Below are 19195 nucleotides of genomic sequence, written 5' to 3'. Positions count from 1 at the left end.
GTATTTTGAGATGGGAATTATTCAGCCCGACGTATACATATATATACACAGACAAGAAGATTGCGCACATATTAGGGAGCATTGTCCTAAACAGATAAAATCACACATTTCTTGCCTTTGGGTTCAGCTCGGAGGTTCATTTACAAGAGTTATACACTATTTTCACACTCCATGCAATTCGTCAGTTCTCAAACGAGTGACGTATTACATTTGTCTTTTGTTTTATGAAGGACACGCTTCATGTATATCTCATGAGATTTACATAATTAGGAACTAATTAAAGATGTTCAACAATAAAGACAATCTATAGAGAACCCTCATCTTTCTCTCATTCGAATTTCTTATTCAAGAAAGAAAAAGTCGGAAAAGAACTAAGAAAAATTCGCCCATCAAGAAGAAAGCTTTCAAGCGAGAGTTGACAAGAGAATACAAGGGGAAAAATTCTTTTATATGCACTTTGACACCGACATTGTGTATCCAGGCACATCCAAACAAATACCTTTCACATTTTATCATGAAATAATTTAATTAATTAATAAAACCTGGGTTAATAACAAGTGGCAATAACTTCGTGTACTTATTATATATAAGCATGTAATTGGGACAGATTGTGGATAGAAAAAAGGTCCTCCTTTATAGCGATAGAAAATCACCTCACGTGTAAGCCCACCTACAGAGGAAATATTTCATTTTGAAAGTAAAACATGGTTGGTATCGACCCGTTGACTCCTATCAAGCAATCTACGCATGAAAAAAAAGAAGAAGAAGTTGAAATAGTAACGTAACATTTTAATATCAAAGCCGTTACTTTGAAATCAGGTTGTAAAAAGTGAAATTTATCTTCCACTAACATCTGTCTGTTTCATGACTGGAGGTTGCCAAAGACCGGTCTAACTTTTAACACATATATGCCAACCATGTTAATAGTCGACGTACATAAAATGAGGCCGTTTGTTCTGGTAGCGATATAAATAATGCCCGATGGAGGTTGATTCTGGGAGAGCCGAAATGCTATAGAAACTAGCGAGAGGTTTTGAGGTATCATAAGGTCACGTGTCTGCAACAAATAAGGTACGATGTGTTTAATCTCATAAACAGAAGGGTGTGGATGACCATCGAACATTTAACAAGACAAACCATGTTTCCAAAGAAACAACACTTATTCATCATCGATTTCTTCTGAATATTGTGTTCACTTAAATGTTTAAACGGAACATTTTGAAAGACTCGTCCTACGAGTTATAGCTTTGACAATTCTGCATCTTTCATACGCAAGAACCATATTGTTATGAATTTTGTAAAAGTCATTCTTCCCTTATGCTAAGTGTGTTCGTTAGTAAAGCATACAATTATTAAATACCCCCTATACTCACACCATCATTGTCACGCAAATTAAACCGCAGAACTGCTGTGCGTACAGCAGCAGCAGAACTTATGCAACACTTTAGGCACTTGGCAAGAGTGAAGACGTTTTCTTGGTTTCCTTCTTCAAATTTGAAAATGAGGAAGAGATATCTGAATGGAATGGAGGAAACTCTTGACAATGCAAGCACAATCATTAACAAAAAGTGGGAAATTATATATATATATATATATATTATATATATATATATATATATATATATATATATATATATATATATATATATATATATATATATATATATATATATATATATATATATATATATATATATATATATGAAGCGTTGAAGTGCAGTAGGACGGAACATATTTGTAAAGATGTTTACAATTTGAAAACGTAGTCAAGCTGCCATAATATATTACTTCACATTTTGTGAAAGCAATAAGGGTTTGTCCACTAAATGTTTCTGTATGTTTTCAATAAATTCACGAAATAAATATATTCATATAGGAAGTAACACAAAAGTAGAAGTGTATACTTTAAGGTAGCATACGCCAACTAAAAGCCCCATTGACTTACACACTAAATCACTAAAGTAATGTGGTCTACAAGTCTAGATAAAAGTTCTCATTAGAACTAAACGCTACCCGTCACCGGATAGCTGACAAGTTGGTCTTTGATGTCTCACCATCAGTTTTCCGTATCATGGCCTTGACAATTGTTTGCTATCAGAGCCTGAAGTTTTCGTCACTTGTAAACAAACCTCTTCAACCAGTAGTAAACCATTTTCGTACGCTGTTCCTGGCAGGCCTAAAGGGGTCTAAAATTGCCTCAATTGACCACATTTAAATCCATTCATGCTCTTCAACAAACAAGCCACAAAAGACCAGATCCTGAATGATAACGTATCAAACAAGATGTTCTCCTACTGCATTTGGTGATTTTTCCCGAAGGAGAACATCCTGGCGGATTGATATAGACTCTAATAGGAGTATGCCACTTTAACTAGAACCAACGAACCCAGAGCCTTAACATCGATAAAAAGATATCAGATTAAATTCAGGGATGTATAGTCTTATAATGTTATATATGAATACAATACACTAGTAAATTCAGTATTCTTGTATATTGATTATCGTTCCACTCTCGGTATCGATCGAACTGACGGAAACCTTTTGTGAAATAAAAGAAATAAAGATGACAAAAATAATAAGTCTTGATAATGTAATCACGTGACCATATTTCCTCCGAAGAATATTGGTCAAAACTCCCAAACAAATGAAATTTAGCAGGGCGCTATTTCAACTTACTGTTTAGACATACAATACACCGTTTTGTGTTTTGTGTATACATGGCAACTAGCCTATGCTACCGCTGTTTTGCCATAGTCCTCAAAGAACCGTCGGCATTCTCTTGTGTATACAAGAGAATTAAAGACTAATATTCCGCTGGGACGCCAATCCGCTATGGATGCAGCTGGCCGGAACATACTATCATGTACAACCGCCCTTTACTACACGTACACCTACTGCTGGTGCTGCTGGTTGCCTTCAATACCGTAGAAACCTTAGAACATCAACGCCAATTCCGCCATGCAGACTGCTCCCAAACCCAACCCATGGCCCCGCTCGGTTTTATGGCGCCGACATACCCGCCAGTCGCATTGTAGGTAAAATGGCTTCTTGTGTGCTTTTTATCAGACGTTAGCCTGGGACTGACTAACCCCACACACAGCCTCCCCACTCTGCCTGGATGCAGTCTAACGTCATACACAGGACAGCCTATACAGGACGTATATAACGTTAGGTATATCAAAAGCTGCTTTGTTTCAGTTATGTCGAAAGGAATGAGATATTTCGAAACATAAACCCTTAATAATCCTAAACCTAAATAAAAATTAAATAGAATAATTGTAAAAAAAAAAAAATTGATATGAGCGAAAATGTTTGAGGATTGCACAACAGTTTTGGGGAAATTTTGTGCAGAGACCGACGAAAATAAATACATAAAAAATATATATGCAGAGTATGACATCAACAAAACAAAATCCAGATAACAATTGAAATAACGAATATTCTCATATTATAACGGGAATAAGTTTACGTACAAATTCCATGGGCATCCTGTTTTTTTTTTAGAATCCCGCATTTTTAGAACTAAACAAACTACAGCGTGAATACTTCAATTGATAAAAACAACAACATATTATTTGAATAAAACCAATATTCGACACTTCTTCGAAGCAATATTTGCAACTGAAATTTTCCTATATATACCGCTTGAACAATACACCCCGTACGTACATGAGATAAACCGATGCATAACTCCAGCTTATGCTACAGTAAACTACACTGCTACAGCGCAAAGTTACTAATCGTATTTTCTGCTCGATAAAAATATCCGTTTGACCATCTTGTCAGCAAATTGTGAATTTTTATAACTTTGCGTACCTTAAAGTTATGGTACGCTGAAGTATTTATGAATTATGATATATCACCAATTCTCATTATAATCACCAAGATTAAATTGAATGAACGAAACCGTCTTTGCTGCTCCACGATAAAACAATAAAATAAAAGAGATTTTCGAAACTACGTAGAGATTTTCGAAATTACGAAAACACTTTTCGAAATTACGATCTTAAGATATTTTCGTTACTGTGTGTGCATGGGTGGCAGCATTTAAATTCCATGCCAATACACATATAGGCCTTAACGCGTGTTTTTTCTTTTTATTATATTTTTTTTTTAGAAAATATTTTAAAATATTTTTTTATATAGAAAATATTTAAAAGAATGAAAATGATTCTTAAGTTTTCCAAATATTAAGTCAGCGGAAACACGACAAGCGACATGAGAGCCAGTGTACGTAATAACTATTTAACGTACTTCAATGATTCTAGAATTTCAAATCAAATGATCTATTGTTTTATGATTTTATGTAAAATCTGAAATATTTATCGTGAGTATTTCTCCGTTAATATGTAATCTATATTTTTCCAACGATCCTCGGACTGTCATCAAATATCCTGACCTTGAAATTTTATATCACAAGTTATTTTCTTCTGTAATAAAACACACAAAACCAAATATGTCATTATGAGGTAGAAATCGCTAAATTGTATAATTGATTACTAATGTAAGTATGTGAAAATTATACCTCGGGATTCTTGTCACGTATTGGCAAGGGTGCTGCAATTAGTTCACCATATCAGATGTTCAGTGGAGAGCATTTTCAACTCTGAAATATTCGTTTCCAGTGTTTAATTTCTCACAGTCACGCAAGAGCTGATTTTAAATGGCAAATATAGTCATGTGCTTGCTTGCGTGCGTGCGTGTATGTGTGCGTGAGTATGAGTGCGTGCGTAGTAGGTTTAATGCAAATGCCTATAAAACGCACGTGATACATCCATAATAAAGGTTTTGGTGAAATACCATTTAGTCCAAATTGTTAACATTAATTATCTGTTACATAATCTTCAAGTTAATATAGTTACAATCCTATACTATTTTTGCATATTGAATTGAATTCCCTCGGTAGTATCAGTTATGCTATCTAAATTGCCAGCAGCTCTGTTGGAATAAATGAATATTTATAAATGGCAACTTTCTGATACAGTTGCCACACTATCCTCCATCAGATCAGTGTGTTATTATTCCGAGATTAGAAATATATCCTTTACTTCCATGGTCTTCTATTATTCATCGCACACGAATGTTCTTCCCGTATTGCATAGATCCAGTGTAAACCAACGTGAAGCAGTAAATTGTAACAGTAAAAGCGGAAAGATGCTAAGGGACATTTCACTTTATCTATTCTCCTATATAGTCTCTTTTCTTTCCGATGATGGACAGGGTAACTGCACCGTGCAAAGTGACACATACATTCACCGGTTTTTACGATCCACGTTTTATGTATGTGTTTATTTTCTATGATCCCCTGTTATTTACATAAATGTAATACTGTCACGTATCTTCGAGTGTTAACGATATAAGCAATTATTTAACAAGGCATTATATCATCAACACTGCGAATGCCACTTAAATTTCTTTAACATGGTAAGTCGAATCTAGTGTATTATATATATATATATATATATATATATATTCTAACCATTTGAGCTAGTAACTAACTACTCGCATTCTCTACGCTGTAGGTTTGAGGTTTGGCATCCTTCGGAATAATTGTTTACAACTTAATTTATTATCAAATCATTTGCTGTCTGCGCATGTCGATTAGTAGTATTTAGATAACAAAATGTAAAGTTAGCAAGAAAGTACGTTAAAAGTTTATTTTGATTTCACAGCTTCACATAGATTGATTTCATTAGGAAAGACTGCCGCTCAAGCAGTTCGTGTAATTCAACATGAAAGTGTTCAAGCTCTGATGTTATTAATTTTTTTCTTCTCCGAGCTTTAATCAAGCTCGGACGTATGATTTATTTTTTAACTTCCTGGAATATCATAGGTTATAGTACATGAACTCATAAACCATACAATATATAAACAACATTGAAATACATCTTGAGAGGGGGTTATGTGCATCGGTGTTACGTACAACGTGGTATGATTCACACGATTGACAGTAAACAACTGAAGTACATATAATCACACGAACCTATAAGTTAATTACAATTCAGCCTTTTGTTTTAAGGGCCCCTGGATGACATATAGACATAAATACAAACAATAAAAGACATATCTTGAACGATGTTATAGAGAAGATACATCATGTGTTAAAATATTATATATGATTGTTTATGATTATTATGTAAACATATCTGGTTATTACGTTTTTACACTATTCAGTGTGTAAGTCGTCAATGTGATGTCCCTTCTACGATTCCGTACTTAATACATCTCAGTGTTGTGAAAGTGTTGTCGACATACATTATATCTGTTGATATCTCTAAAAGCGACAAAATAAAGTGGTACCCCTCATTTTGTTTTCATTAATACAAAAACATAACAATTTATTTCGTACCCTAGTAATTGTGGAGCTGGTAGGAACGACCCTTAAGTTACAATTATGGAAGTTTCTGATATCGACCAAAAACAAGCCCATGGAGGAATGATAATTTTTCTATTTTGACGAAATAAACTTGAACTTGCAAATGCAGCCCCTTTAAGGGAAACATACCAATTTATCGCTACCTTTAGACATCGTTCTTCATCTAGGTTTTTATTCATCCTCTTTTTCATGAATTTAGGACAAGATTTGTACTTGGCCGCATTTTTTATGATTTTGTGTTTTTCACGAGTAATAAGTGGGCAACTTCATGTACCAATATACTCTTTGAATAAAATAAAATCAGCCAAAGGGGATTTATTTCAAAATCCATGGACAGCGGATATAACTAAGTGCCCTTGTTTGGTGAGGAGAGCTTCTATATTAACTCGGAGCATATATAGTTCTCACGTGAGGATACTTGGGAAGTAGGATTTCAGAGAATCCATCCACCCAGATTGTCTATTGGCGGTGTTTAATATACATGTGTTGTAAGGTATAGAGACAATACATATAAACGCGGGGGTCATAGGTCTTCGCGTGTATTTCCACTGTGCAGAATTCGCATTATATTTGGACTCAATTTATCGATTTACCTTAGCTGGACAGAAAAAAACGAAATGTACATGGGCATTGTATACACTTTTAAAGATTTTATTTATCAAAGACAGAGAAAGAGAGGAACACTGAATATTTACGAACTGCTAAAAGAGAAAAGCACACGCACACACACGCACGCACGCACACACCGCGCGCACGCACAAACACCGCTTTGTATCACCTAACCACCTCAAATCATAATATACAGCTTTAATTCTTAAAAATTGCAGACGAAACTGTAAAATAAGGATACGTTTAACCAATGAAACAGTAAAATTTCACATAAATCTGACAATAATGTTTCGACACATTTTTTCCACTTTTTCTTTGGCTTCGAATAAAACGGTTAATAACTTAATAAGAGTATAGGGAAGAGTATAATAAGAACTACGGAGTCTGCTATGATATATGAACATTACACGGCTTGTTGGTGAGAATGACAAATAATTACTACTTAACACAAGAATACTTAAATTACTTGTTTTCATCATCGACTGAACTAATCCAGTACCCTCACTTTTGTGAATCTACCAACTCTGCTACCGACGGGGAAAAAAGACAAAAGGAAAATGGTAAGAGAGTGAAATTCATAAAATAAAAAACCTGCATTCAAATAAAATGTAACAAACAGTGCAAATTCCACTCGAAGATTCATGACGTGCGCCTATAGTATTATTTAACTATACATATACACATCCCAAACTAGCTTACATCCATCTGTATCGTACGTACACGGTGGGAGATGCACATGTTGATTTCAATCAACTCGTATGTTTCAAGTGTATATACACTTCAATTATTTGACAGCAATGTTTATTTATTATAGACAGATCCTTTCATTTTTGTTCCTCAGAAGAACAGGGAGGATAAAAGACACTTTCCCTAGATCTAAACTCGTCACGATATAACCAATGTCGTCTCTCCTTTTTTTTTTTTTCTATTTTTTTTTTTTTTGGAAAAAAAAAACGACGTCCTTGAAAAGCAAATTTCATAATTGTGTTAATGCACCAGCGGCCAAGAACCCCCGAGGCTGATTTACGATTTTTTTTCTTTAAGTATGTGGAATGTTCTATATTGACAACTTTGGTTGATATTTCATTTTAATGATGACATATACTAACTTTAATCACATAGAAAACTAAAACGTAACGTGTCGTCACCAGATGCAACAGTATATATGTAAAGTCTACGATTTTTTTGACGTTTCTGTCAAACCAAAGTATTTTATAAGTGCCATTCTCACGTTGCATACGACCGGATCCCAGTCAGTCACGCATGCGTACATGTGGTATAAATGTTATCAAATAGCTATACTTGACTCTTTTTTTATTTATATTTCTTGTAATCGTACGAGACCTGATAAGCCTGGCTGAGAGCGCCTCTAGGTTTTCCTCTTGAGTATCGTAAAAGAATTGTAAGGTTTTCCATTACACGACATCGATATCACGACCTGGATTCTTCTCTTAGCTCAGAAAAGGTGACTTCTTTTTAAGTTTGTTTTACGACAAAAGCTCTATATATAAGAGCACACATACAAGTAGACTTTTCTACTGTAGGGACCCTTCGTTAGATAGAGAGAGAATAAAAGAACAACCCCGGAAAACTTGGAGGTAATGTTTCTGTTCACTGATGAAGTACAAGTGTGATTAGTCGTGACAAAATATCTACTTAAAATACAAGAGGATAATGAGGAAATATTTTCCAATTTAACTCTATGATTAATTTGGCTTCTGGTATATAACGCAACGGCAACTTGTTTTGTGTGGTAGTGTCGATGCGGTAGTGTGTCGCTAGCGAAAAAAATGCTGTTCTTCTCTGTATACAGAAGTATATTCCGCAACCTGTCTAGGATGTGTATAGTCCGTCATATATGTAAATTAAAATAAACAAATCACTCACAAACAAACAAGGAAACAATATACACCGGTGCTGTGGTCGAGTGGATAAAGGCGGTGGCATTTGAAGCAATGAGACCTAGCAATCGGAAGGTTCCGGGTTCGATACCCGATCGGGTCATATAGTAAGGATGGTTTTTTCATCCAAGAGCAATCTACGGTTTTCCCATCTGAAATGACTCTCCAAATTGAAAAAGATTCCAAATTTGAGTTAATATGTTGAATTGGAAGCCACCCGACGTGTAAGTAGTAATCCATGAGCCCTTGCGGGTTTCTCCCACATTTTTGGTCCCTTCAGACGTCGTAAATATAACTGCTGATTATTATTATTATTATTGTTGTTGTTGTTGTTGTTGTTATTATTATTATTATTATTATTGTTATTATTATTATTATTAATATTATTATTATTAATTATTATTATTATTATTATTATTATTAAGTTTGCTCTGTATCATATGTCGGTAACATTTTGTAAACGGTGGATGTTTATCCCACTTCTGAAACCAATGTTGTGAATAATAACTTCCGCGTTGCATACGAGGATTTTGTGTTCTATTAATAGTCACTTTTCTCGACTCTGCTGACTATCAATGCAGTTTAGACAAAGGCATCATTACCAGTATATGACCAGTAAATTTAACATTATCAGTTTTTTTCATTCCCTTTGAACTCAAAAGTATCTGTTTTAATTTTTTACCGTTCAAACGTTTGTCCCGTTTCTATAATCTACACAGTTCAACGACCTTGCTTGTTACAGATATTACACATGGCCGGAGAAAACTGCCTAAAGATGGAAGTGCTATATTGATTTTTGGTCCAAATTGTAAACGATCCCCACTACCTTTGTCGACCTTGAAACAACACTTCACCAACACTTGAGGTCACAAAATGTAAACAACTTTTGAATTGAAAAAGCTGCAAAATGTTTCAATCCCGACATGTCCTTAAAAAACAAAACTCATACATATGAATCTTAAGGGTCACCTTGCGGTTCTAGAGTATCAGATTTAAGGCTCTGATTTTTAATCAATTCTTTCCGCTCAACCAAAAGCTGTTGTCGGAACGTTTTTTTGCTTCTGTCTATCGAGACAGATTACCTATATTTGTTTTGATTTTTATTTACTTTGTTGCTTTTTTTCATTTCTGACGAAGAATTCTTTATAACAGAATATTAATGAGACGTGAAAGAATCAATTGAAACGTCTTAGTGGCCCCGTTTCTTTATTGTATCTAAGTGTTTTCTTTATTTCACTGGGGAACAAATCTTTGTTCCGATTCCAAGTATAGTTTAGTCTACCACTATAGCATCCCGCAAGAAGGCTCGTCGCATGGGTTGCCTTGAGGAAAAGTTAAGTGCTAACATACGTGCATGTGGTTTGGTTCACATATCTGCGGTGATGTTCGTCACGTACAAGTTTACAGGCAACAAAAGGACAACAACACTAGAGTAAGAAATATTACTGGAACTTATTGAATAAATTAAGGGAATTGGAATATTCTGTATACTAAAAAGGACTACGAGGTTACCCAGAAATTCCCCTCCAGTGTATCTGGCATCCGCCATCACACACAATATGTCGTATCACAGAAACCCCCTCCAGTTTAGCTGGCATCTGCCATCACACACAATATGTCGTATCACAGAAACCCCCTCCAGTGTAGCTGGCATCTGCCATCACACACAATATGTCGTATCACAGAAACCCCTCCAGTGTATCTGCCATCACACACAATATGTCGTATCACAGAAACCCCCTCCAGTGTAGCTGGCATCTGCCATCACACACAATATGTCGTATTACACATGCAACTTTTGAGACAGAAAATATTACAAACTATTTGTTATTTCTTTTATTTTGAAACAGCTTTCTTTCTTTTGATTCTTAATTGTTAGAATGGGCGATGTTTAGTCTAGCAGTTTCGATTAAGAATCGCCTAATAATGCAAGCCAATACTCCCGTCTTCCTGCCTTCTATGTATTTGCCAGTGGCGTTGTCAATGCCAGGTTGAAGAAGGTGGTCGGAGCTGCATTATTAGGAACCAAAAAGAAATAATGTTAATGTATTCTGCTGAAACGTATTTTGAGATCAAAATCATTTGCATATCGTTCAATTAAATGGAATTAACAGCATGGGAATAGCGCACATGATGTCAATAGTGCACGGTGAGTTCTAATAGGCTATGATGTATGTGTTCAAAAGTTACACGTTTCCTCGACGTTGTGACGTACATGCAACATATTATAGGTTATAACATAATATCGATTACAACATAATATCGATTGCAACATAATATCAAGTAAATTTATGTTAAAGAGCGAGCAAAATCCATTGTAACAATAATATGTTACTGCTAAATCAGTAAGTTTATGTTTTGTATGACAGACCAGAATACGTATAAACATAGAATATATAATTTTACATGATGCCTAGAATCTATACAGGCCTAGGTACACATGTTGTAAGTTGGATGCAGAATGTTTTCAAGGTTATATAATAATCAGCAGTTATTTTTACCACGCTTAAGCGACCATGGGAGAAACCAGCAAGGGCATATGTATTACAACTTACACGTCGGGTGGCTTCCAATTCAACATTTTAACTCACATTTGGAATCTTTTCAATTTAGAAAGTCATTTCAGATGGGAAAAGCCGTAGATTGCTCATGGATGAAATACCCACCTTACTATGACCCGGCCGGGTATCGAACCCGGGACCTTCCGATTGCTAAGCCTCATTGCTTCAAATGCCACCGCCTTTATCAACTCGGCCACAGCACCGGTACATATATACACATATACATATATAATGTACATTGACACTTCAGGTTGCAAATGAACGACATTTATGGAGAGCAAGAGAGGTATAAAATTAATTAATTCAAATATGTAAAATACGATGACGTAGTAGCCTCCGGAGAGGGAGATTGTCGAGTACATTTTCATCCAACACTGTGCTAAGAAATCATACATGCTACAAATATTCTTCCATAGAAGTGGACATGTTTAGCACGACGTCATCACCAGTTGCTATGGAGACATATAGGTAAAACCAAACCGTTCCTATATATATAAGTATCTGATGACGGTAATTGCCCTTATGTTTATACAGGGACATCTGAATTCGTGAATTCTTAAACCGGAGAAGCTCACTTAAGTCAAATGTACACCGGATCATAACCTTGCCTGTAATATGTAGTAAGTAATATCGGTATGCCCAGGAAGGCCACTGCGAATGCCACTGGGAATGCCACTGGGAGTGCCACTGGGAATGTCACTGGGAATGCCACTGGGAATGATTCAAGAGCAACCCTAAGATTGGTAACTAGGAATGCCATTTGGGAATAATATTGGGAATGCCATTTGGGACTGTCAGTTTTATAACTACTACTACTACAACTACGGTAACCTGCCACTATACCACTTATATTAGTATTATTACTACTGCTACTAATACTACAACTACTATACTACTGCTACTAATACTACAACTACTATACTACTGCTTCTACTACTACTACTACTACTACTACTACTACTACTACTACTACTACTACTACTATACTACTACTACTACTACTACTATACTACTACTACTGAACTACTACTGCTACTATACTAATACTAATACTACTTAAACTATTACTACGGCTGCCGCAACCACTATTGATACTGCTACTACTACTACTTCTACTACTACTACTACTACTACTTTAACTATAGTACTGAAACTACCGCTACTATTGCTACTGCTGTCTGCACTCCCACCTATACTACTACAACTATAACTACTACTATAATTACTACTACTATAATAACCACTTGTACTGCTACTAATAGTACTACTACTCACTACTACAACTACTACTACTACAACTGCTACTACAACTAAATGAAAAACAAGTGCACACACGCACATTCACAAATACAAACATTTTTTTTCTGTCTTCGATAGTGATCTGCAAATTACAGACTTAAAAAACCACTATAGGCCTACTTAACTCAGTAACCACAGCAATGAAGTCACTATGTGGCTCTGCTTGAGAAATTCCAAAACGTTCATTATATAATGACTTTAGGCACATTACTTTTGATATGCTGTAGACCAGGAGTTCCCTAACTGGGGTGGATGAACCCCCAGGTGGTGCGTGAGTCCATCCCAGGGGGTTCGTGAGACGTTTCTGAAAGTCAAACCTAGAGTACTTTTTGTTGAACTAAAATCTGATATATCATATAATTTAGTAATGTATAAAAGTCGTACCTATCGAAAAACAGGAGCATAAGTCTCATCGTGTGTGATGGGTGATCGATGCGTGATACAATTCGTGATCTGATCTTGAAGTTTCCAAATGAATATATGTTCATCTCTTTTTCTTCATTACAATATATATGAACTTGATCCTTCTGGAAGCACTCTTATACGTATTATAGTAAAATAATGACTCAGATCGTGTCTCGAAAAGTTGGGGGTTCGTGGACAACTCTGACATCCACTGGGGGTTCGTGAGGGGATAAAGTTAGGGAGACCTTGCTATATAGCATTCGAAGATGTATCCAAAATTCTGGCTGAACGGAAATCAGCTTCCTTTATTTGAGCAGCAGTTAAACACATCTGTTGAACCATAGTTCAATATATATATATATATATATATATATATATATATATATATATATATATATATATATATATATATATATATATATATACATATATATATTTATATATATATATATATATATATATATATATATATATATACATATCTATATTTATATATATATATATATATATACATAATTAATTATATATATATACATAATTGAACAGAAGTATTTATATATATGTATTCACAAATGTATATGTACACAGATGTATAAATAAACATATATATATATATATGTATATATAAATAATGTATATATACACAGATGTATAAATATATAAATATATCTATATGAGTTTGACTGATGATCGCCGCACACTGCAGGCGTGAGTAACAACATGCTGAAAGTTACCGTATAGGTATACTATATCATGTACTTGCTGTACTTCTATGTATTGAGCACATATATCTAACTAATATATATATATATATATATATATATATATATATATATATATATATATATATATATATATATATATATATATATATATATATATATATATATATATATATATATATATATATATAAAAGTTAAGGAGCTGCATGGGAAGATTAAAATATTCGATACCAATAAAAAATGTAATTACATAATGAACAGATATCTAGTGTCTTTGACATTTTGATGAACTTAACCTACGCTATATAAGCTCCCCACAAACAATTAGTATATTGGAGCTTCATGAATGTTTATATCACACAGGATTCATCGCAGATGATAAAAGTAAGAAACCTTTCTTTTAGTTACATTCATTCTGACATAACCTGTTTTCACTTGTATCATTTTTCAATACCACGTGATAAATGCCACACTTGTGACATTGTTACCTTTCTATAACTGAAAGTAAAACATTATATCATTCCCAAGAAGTAAAAACGAGATAAATCACCTGCAATCTGTGATATATTTTTGGAAGCGAAATATTAAACCAGAGGGATTGAAGCCTTGATCGTTCTTGTTCTTTTATTTATTTCGATACGTGTTTCCTATCCTCGGTGAAGAGACAAATAACGAATGGGGGACTAATCGATACCAGTAGCTGCGTCTTCCTCGATACACAAAAACAAAGTTGTATCGTTGACTCTATAGAGAATGTGGATGTACTTCGTCTATACCGAGATGTATGCAATGATTGGTATATATATATATATATATATATACATCTCAGTTATACATCTCGGTATATACGAAGTATCCATCCACATACTATATAGAGTCAGTGTTACAACTTTGTTTTTGTGGATTACACGTAATAATTCTCGTCGGATGTACTTCAGTACATTCCTGAAATACTTCACACTACATAATATCCATGTTATTATTTAACATATATAAAACTATAACTTTTGACTTGTCACATTATCTTCGTTATATGTTGTTGTAGGATTACATTCTTCATGTTTGTCTATTCTTTTAGTATTAAGTAATTGAAAGTCACGTGTTTACGTCATCAAACGTAGATAATATAGGTTATGCTCGTTCTGTTTGTTATTTCTATACTGCATGCGCGGCAATTGAAAAACAATTTCCATCTCAAAGTCATTTTACACCATGACTGAAAGTCAAATCTTTCTTTGGGTATAACAGAACAACAACTCGCAGGCCTCAAACACTTAAAAGACGGTCGTACTCACGTGACACAATTGGCGGGAAAATACATCATATGGCAACGACGCGTGTTGCATTTTTATTCAGGGGAAGTAACTTTTACAACAGGCTCAATTATCATGGACTCGTTGGTTTTGATCCGAGTCCGAATCCTTACAAAATGGGCTCGAGTCCTAGTCTGGGATCGAGTTCCACAAGACTGGTGTTAAGGTGAAAATGGCCAGAAACTCATGATCTAAAATGATACCTAATGGAGACATGAACTAAATAGCAGAAAAAACAATGAATTGTTAAAGACTCGTTAGGACAAAAAGAGTAGTTGGTAGTTGTAGAATAGATTGTTGACAGAAACTGTCTTCAAGAAAATGCAAGCTGCCAAAATAAACTGTTAAAAGCAACTTAATAACATCAAAATGCCCTGCCCTGCCCTGCCCTGCCCTGCCCTGCCCTGCCCTGCCCTGCCCTGCCCTGCCCTGCCCTGCCCTGCCCTGCCCTGCCCTGCCCTGCCCTGTCCTGCCCTGCCCTCGCCCTGCTCTCGCCCTGTCCTGCCCTGCCCTGCCCTGCCCTGTCCTGCCCTGTTTGCTCTGCTCTGCCTTCGCACTCACCCTTCCTTGCCCTGCCCTCGCCATGCTCTCGCCCTGCCCTGCCCTGCCCTCGCCCTCGCCCTGCATTGCATTGTCTTGCCCTGTCTTGTCTTACTTTGTTTATGTTTATGTGTTTATTTTAACTATTGTTTTCTGTTGTTCTTTTGTTTGTTTCCCTGTTTAGCTACCATTGTTGTTCGTATGTGTATGCTTCTACGATGTGGGACCGAACCCTAATGCTTCTGTATGGCTTCACGACAACCATCCGGTATGTTTTGCTTCCAAAATAGTACAAAACAAAAACAGTTAAATGATTAAGAGTTTGAGTTGAGTTTGTTTTCCACATTGCAAATATACAGTGTACAACATTTTTACACGGTGGTGGTGGAGGACTAAGGAAGCATAGCTTTATATATATATAAGATTAAATATTCTGGTATTATTAGACAGGAAGGAGGTCGGGTAGATAGTCAAAATTAGCTGTGCGCTTTAATTTAATCATCATTCCACTTAATTTTACTGTTACTTTATGATCATTTTACTTTCTGATATACCTTAGGTGATTTTCTAATTTAATATGAAAATTAATGAATATCATTCTAACGCCAGTAGGTAGAAACAATGCCCACACAATCATATACTCACGTACAGAACGTTAGATACTATTTATAACTTCCCGTGATTAACATGGTCATGCGCAGAAGGCGTTATACGTACGTGCAATGTGCTATACCAAACAATAACACCCCACACAGGGCCTCACCCTTGTAGTCGTATAACGTGAATAAATTTGACTATAAGTACCCCAGGAGTACCATTCTTGATCTTAGAGGGGTTGCAGTGATGATTTTCGTTTCCTGAAGGAATCCTTTGGACATGTTACTCACAATCCACTCATGAATGTAAAACGAGTAGACTAACCTTTTCATCTTTTTTCTTGCTTTGTAAATATTTTCTCTCGGTAACCATTACCATCCCACCCATGGGCAATCATTCCCTTCAAGTAACCTTGCCACGTCGCATTTGGCCTTGAATTTCTCTGTTCTCATATTCCATTAAATATATTTTGCCTATTTTATTCTCTTTTTTCATTATTGAAGGATATTATACGTGTCTAGTTACCTTATCTTCAACATAATACAATGCCTCTTAAATTCTAAACGTACAGGACTTGTCTGCTATATTACGTCATCTAAGTATGGAATTTACTTTTAAAGTAGTTTGTATGCGTGTGTGTATGCGTTTGTTTTGTATTCTGACCGAGGACTTGAACAAAAGAATTCCAGGTCCTCGGTTGTGATTTCTAAAGAAGCACCATGTCCTCGGAAGAATTCTATTGTATGGGGTATTGTTAAGGTTATGGTACGTGGATTTGAACAATGGAAAATACAATGGGGTCCTCGGTTGGAATGTCATACAAACATGTGTGTGTGTGCGAGTGGGTGTGTTTGGAAGTTTAAGGGTTTAAACGCACTTATCTAGTAATTGATCAAACTAAAACAAAGCATCCTCCTAGAAATTTCTTACCAAGTAAAATTAAACCAGTGGATAAATTTGATATGAATCTCAATTTTTGTTTTCTAGCCCAGACACTTTTCACAATAGGTCTATAATTTAAGCCACGTTTGATAAGGCAAATTGGATTTTTTTTTTAAATGATTTGAAACGAAACTGGACTTTATAGTCAATTTAATACCAACCTACATTTCAGGTGATGTGAATAGGCTATATTAAAACAGCATCAAAATTATTCATCAAAATTCATTAAAAAACTGTTCTTTAGTTTAATGACATATAATTATTACTCTTCTGAGTCAACTAAAATTTTATTTCTTGATATTGCTTTCGATAATATTCCTTATATTAAAAATAAATCCCATATAGATGTAAAATGCCTTACTTCTTCACTGGTCAATTTTGGCTTCAAAGAAGGAAAATTAATTCAAATTGCTTGCATATACCCGATGTGCAAGTTGACTGTTATGAATCCAAAAATATTTTTGGACGTCAAATAACCAGACTAATGCTTCGGTCACACATCAAAGCATTTCCCTTTTTCTGAGACAACTTAACAAATTATTTACGACACGTTAATATATCCGAACTTGACAACGACGTTTTCACTTTTTCTTTGACATATTTTGTTGTTGACTTTTCGGGGGAGGGTAGGAAAACCTGAATGGTTCATCGCCTGTCTCGCCCCAGCCCCTGTCTCATCCCAGCCCCCTGTCTCAGCCCAGCACCTGTCTTACCCAGCCCCTGGAAGAGGCATCCCGAAAGTAAGTTACTCTCAATGAATTATGACAAATTTTAGAATTTCATGATCCTACCAGGCACAGTACCATTGCAAACTGTTGAAAAACTTTTTGTTCTTTCATTAGCCTTCCAATTAACAAAGTCTCATGTGCCTCATAACGGTACATGTGGCTATATTGTGGTATATACAGGGAATATTTGCAGGCAATGTGCAAATGACGTCTTTTACAGAAACAGGTGGGCAGTTTTTCGGGGGTGGGATTTGGGGGGGGGTTGAATCTACCCATCTGGGCACGGGTTGGCAGAAGGAGGGGGTTGGGGAATAGGATATTCTGGTTAGTATATAATGCATTTGATGAACGACGTGTATTATATGGGTGTACATGGATCCTTATTTCCGGTGACAAACCCGACAACATTATCTATGACGTATGATTCGGTATATATCTCTCCCTATAGGCATTTCGAGCGCTTTTTATAGAAAACAATTGTTGAACTTGCTCCGCTGTTATAGCCTGCAAGATAATTACAGCATTACAGCAAATAGTCTCTAAGAAATCAGGTAGCAATAGATTATATGTACAAAACTTATAACCCCTAGAGGATTTCAATTAAGTTACTTCTGCTTATAAGCCCGCCTACCTCCTTTTTCGACAGCTGCTGTACTTTTCGCTGCGTTAAAGTGCGTCGATGAAATAAACCTTACTATTATTTTCATGTTTCATCATTTTGCGAGTTTCAATTTATCACTTTCTTATTTTAATCCTTCGCCATATTTTTTCAAAATCCCCCGAGGAAAGCGGTTAGCAGCCATTCACAATTAACAGTAACCAAGTCGAGAACATCGTCCTTCGTTATATATTTTCAGCCATTTTATTTTACTCTTTAAAATGACTTCGGGTAAATCAGCAACGAAAGTGACGTCATATGTTAATTAGCATTCGTAAATTTCATTTTCAGTTTCAGTTGTAAATATTGTAAGTGGAGTTTGAAGATATGGCAAAAAGCAGAAAGATAACTGCCTGAACGCCATGGCTGAAAGTTACAATGAATATAACTGTAGAAACATATAAGTTTGGTATAATTCTTCATGTACATTTATCCTGTTAAGTTTTGCCCGTATTTTGGATATTTTCTAATTCCATTGTATTTTGCTGTTTCATTCGTCCATTTATCCTCGTGCATAAATAGTCCTGGTGCTACTGAAGTGGA

General features: G+C 35.4%; 1 protein-coding gene and 1 long non-coding RNA gene across 2 annotated transcripts in view; one reads left to right on the top strand and one right to left on the bottom strand.

Moving 5' to 3' along the window:
- LOC139979115 (neuropeptide S receptor-like) overlaps positions 1–4658 on the bottom strand; it is a 51049-nt gene extending 46391 nt beyond the window's left edge. The window contains exon 1 of the mRNA XM_071989804.1: positions 4526–4658. The gene's annotated coding sequence lies outside the window, so the exon portion shown is untranslated. The remainder of the gene's footprint in view (positions 1–4525) is intronic.
- The window catches only part of LOC139979120 (uncharacterized), a 94688-nt gene extending 76603 nt beyond the window's left edge, over positions 1–18085 (top strand). Inside the window, exons 4-5 of the long non-coding RNA XR_011797088.1 lie at positions 15912–15995; positions 17897–18085. This is a non-coding gene — a long non-coding RNA (uncharacterized lncRNA). The remainder of the gene's footprint in view (positions 1–15911; positions 15996–17896) is intronic.
- The last annotated feature ends 1110 nt before the right edge of the window (positions 18086–19195 follow it).

Source organism: Apostichopus japonicus, chromosome 13, assembly GCF_037975245.1.
Source record: "Apostichopus japonicus isolate 1M-3 chromosome 13, ASM3797524v1, whole genome shotgun sequence".
In the NCBI taxonomy this organism is placed as follows: domain Eukaryota; kingdom Metazoa; phylum Echinodermata; class Holothuroidea; order Aspidochirotida; family Stichopodidae; genus Apostichopus; species Apostichopus japonicus.
The sequence above is the reverse complement of the archived record's forward strand: the minus strand, read 5'-3'. Positions and strand labels throughout refer to the sequence as shown.